The sequence below is a fragment of the Mesoplodon bidens genome (genome assembly GCF_964165515.1).
Source record: "Mesoplodon bidens genome assembly, chromosome: 1".
Lineage (NCBI taxonomy): Eukaryota > Metazoa > Chordata > Mammalia > Artiodactyla > Ziphiidae > Mesoplodon > Mesoplodon bidens.
In genome coordinates this window covers 183,330,246-183,334,699 of record NC_138176.1, presented here as the reverse complement: position 1 = coordinate 183,334,699, position 4,454 = coordinate 183,330,246, and positions in this window count along the sequence as shown.

Below are 4,454 nucleotides of genomic sequence, written 5' to 3'. Positions count from 1 at the left end.
CAAAAAAAAAAAAAAAAAAAAAAAAATAGTAGGGGACTTTAACACCCCACTTTCACCAATGGACAGATCATCCAAAATGAAAATAAGTAAGGAAACACAAGCTTTAAATAACACATTAGACAAAATGGACTTAACTGATATTTATAGGACATTCCATCCAAAAACAACAGAATACATGTTCTTCTCAAGTGCTCATGGAACATTCTCCAGGATAGATCATATCTTGGGTCATAAATCAAGCCTTGGTAAATTTAAGAAAACTGAAATCATATCATGAATTTTTTCCGACCACAATGCTATGAAACTAGATATCAATTACAGGAAAAAAAACTGTAAAAAATACAAACACATGGTGACTAAACAATACACTATTAAATAACCAAGAGATTACTGAAGAAATCAAAGAGGAAATCAAAAAATGCCGAGAAAAAAATGACAATGAAAACACAACAACCCAAAACCTATGGGATGCAACAAAAGCAGTTCTAAGAGGGAAGTTTATAGCAATACAATTCTACCTCAAGAAACAAGAAAAATCTCACCGAAACAACCTAACCTTACACCTAAAGCAAATAGAGAAAGAAGAACAAAAAACCCCTAAGTAAGCAGAAGGAAAGAAATCATAAAGATCAGATCAGAAATAAATGAAAAAGAAATGAAGGAAACAATAGCAAAGACCAATAAGACTAAAAGCTGGTTCTTTGAGAAGATAAACAAAATTGATAAACCATTAGCCAGACTCATCAAGAAAAAAAGGGAGAAAACTCAAATCAAAAGAATTAGAAATGAAAAAGGAGAAGTAACAACTCACACTGCATAAATGCAAAGGATCGTGAGAGATTACTATAAGCAACTATATGCCAATAAAATGGACAACCTGGAAGAAATGGACCAATTTCCAGAAAAGCACAACATTCCAAGACTGAACCAGGAAGAAATAGAAAATATGAACAGACCAATCGCAAGCACTGATATTGAAACTGTGATTAAGAATCTTCCAACAAACAAAAGCCCAGGACCAGATGGCTTCACAGGCGAATTCCATCAAACATTTAGAGAAGAGCTAACACCTATCCTTCTCAAACTCTTCCAAAATAGAGCAGAGGGAGGAATACTCCCAAACTTATTCTACAAGGCCACCATCACCCTGACACCAAAACCAAAGATGTCACAAAAAAAGAAAACTACAGGCCAGTATCACTGATGAACATAGATGCAAAAATCCTCAATGAGATACAAGCAAACAGAATCCAACAACACATTAAAAGGATCATACACCATGATCAAGTGTGATTTATCCCAGGGATGCAAGGATTCTTCAGTATATGCAAATCAATCTATGTGATACACCATATTAACAAATTGAAGGATAAAGACCATATGATCATCTCAATAGATGCAGAGAAAGCTTTCAACAAAATTCAACACCCATTTATGATGAAAACTCTCCAGAAAGTAGGCATAGAGGGAAACTACCTCAACATAATAAAGGCCATATATGACAAACCCACAGCCAATATCGTTCTCAATGGTGAAAAACTGAGACCATTTCCTCTAAGATCAGGAACAAGACAAGGTTGCCCACTCTCACCACTATTATTCAACTTAGTCTTGGAAGCTTTAGCCCTGGCAATTAGAGAAGAAAAAGAAATAAAAGGAATCCAAATCAGAAAAGAAGAAGGAAAACTGTCACTGCTTGCAGATGACATGATACTATACATAGAGAATCCTAAAGAGGCTACCAGAAAACTACTAGAGCTAATCAATGATTTTGGTAGAGTAGCAGGATACAAAATTAATGCACAGAAATCTCTTGCATTCCTACACACTAATGATGACAAATCTGAAAGAGAAATGAAGGAAACTCTCCCACTTACCCCTGCAACAAAAAGAATAAAATACCTACGAATAAACCTACCTAAGGAGACAAAAGACCTGTATGCAGAAAACTATGACACTGATGAAAGAAATTAAAGATGATACAAACAGATGGAGAGATATACCATGTTCTTGGATTGGAAGAATCAATATTGTGAAAATGACTAAAGTACCCAAAGTAATCTACAGATTCAATGCAATCCCTATGAAAATACAAATGGCATTCTTCAAAGAAGTAGAAGAAAAAATTTCACAATTTGTATGGAAACACAAAAGACCCCGAATAGCCAAAGCAAACTTGAGAAAAAAAAAACAGAGCTGAAGGAATCAGGCTCCTGGACTTCAGACTATACTACAAAGCTACAGTAATTAAGAAAGTATGGTACTGGCACAAAAACAGAAATATAGATCAATGGAACAGGATAGAAATCCTGAGATAAACCCACGCACATATGGTCACCTTATCTTTGATAAAGGAGGCAAGAATATACAATGGAGAAAAGACAGCCTCTTCAATAAGTGGTGCTGGGAAAACTGGACAGTTACATGTAAGAAAATGAAATTAGAGCACTTCCTAACACCATATACAAAAATAAACTCAAAATGGATTAAAGACCTAAATGTAAGGCCAGACACTATCAAACTCTTAGAGGAAACATAAGCAGAACACTGTATGACATAAATCACAGCAAGATCCTTTTTGACCCACCTCCTAGAGAAATGGAAATAAAAACATAAGTAAACAAATGTGACCTAATGAAACTTAAAAGCTTTTGCACAGCAAAGGAGACCATAAACAAGACAAAAAGACAACCCTCAGAATGGGAGAAAATATTTGCCAATGAAGCAACTGACAAAGGATTCATCTCCAAAATTTACAAGCAGCTCATGCAGCTCAATATCAAAAAAACAAACAACCCAATCCAAAAATGCACAGAAGACCTAAATAGACACTTCTCCAAAGAAGGTATACAGATGGCCAACAAACACATGAAAGGATTCTCAACATCACTAATCATTAGAGAAATGCAAATTAAAACTACAATGAGGTGTCACCTCACAACTGTCAGAATGGCCATCATCAAAAAATCTACAAACAATAAATGCTGGCGAGGGGGTGGAGAAAAGGGAACCCTCTTGTACTGTTGGTTGGAATGTGAATTTATACAGCCACTATGGAAAACAGTATGGAGGGTCCTTAAAAAACTAAAAATAGAACTACCATATGACCTAGCAATCCCACTACTGGGCATATACCCTGAGAAAACCATAATTCAAAAACAGACATGTACCATAATGTTCATTGCAGCACTGTTTACAATACTCAGGTCATGGAAGAAACCTAAGTGTCCACCAACAGATGAATGGATAAAGAAGATGTGGCACATATATACAATGGAATATTACTCAGCTATAAAAAAGAAATGCAATTGAGTTATTTGTAGTGAGGTGGATGGACCTCGAGTCTGTCATACAGAGTGAAGTAAGTCAGAAAGAGAAAAACAAATACTGAATGCTAACACATATATATGGAATCTAAAAAAAAATATGGTTCTTATGAACCTAGAGGCAGGAGTGGAATAAAGAGGCACACATAGAGAATGGAATTTAGGTCACAGGGAGGGAGAAAGGTAAGCTGGGACAAAGTGAGAGTAGCACTGACATGTATACACTACCAAATGCAAAATAGCTAGCTAGTGGGAAGCAGCTGCATAACATAGGGAGATTAGCTCCATGCTTCCTGACGACCTAGAGGGGTGGGATAGGGAGGGTGGGAGGGAGACGCAAAAGGGAGGGGATATGGGGATATATGTATACATATATCTGACTCACTTTGTTATACAGCAGAAACTAACACAACATTGTTAAGCAATTATACTCCAATAAAGATGTTAAAAAATAAGTAAATTAGGTTAAAGACTAGAGAAGCAAGAAACATGGAAAGTAAGCTAGATTATGTATGCTTCTAAGGTGAAACCAATAACCAGAAAATCTTAGAAATAGTAAAAAGACAAGAACGTTTTGTTGGCTTTTTATCAAAAAGGGAAATAGCATTCAGCATAATCTATAAAATAAAAATAATACACAGCCTATCTAAATATTTTAAAGAGTCGTTCTTGTTTTGAATCCAAAAGACATTCATTTATTATAAGTATCAAGATAATATAAGAAATAAAATTTTGTAACAAAAGAGTCCTTCCAGTTCTTTTTTTCACATTCCTGACTGTATCTCCTATTTAAAACATTACATTTAGTTAAAGTTCATATTGTCAAACCATGTGTACTGAAATGCTCGTTATAAATCACCATGTATCCTATTTTTTAAAAATACAAATAAATCCAATGCAACTTCATACCTTACATACATAGTGCCTCTAACATTCACATGCAGTACTCATCTCTCCAGGCAAGATCCTTTTGTGCATTACCCTCTTTTCAACTAGCCCTGAAATACTATCTGCCAGATCTATTTTTCCCTCTCCTTCAGCTTCTCTGAGTAGCAGAAAAAATAGAGTAATGATAAGGGAGGCTACTGCAAAATTTTCCTTCCTCATATTGAATTAAGCTTCTTTCAG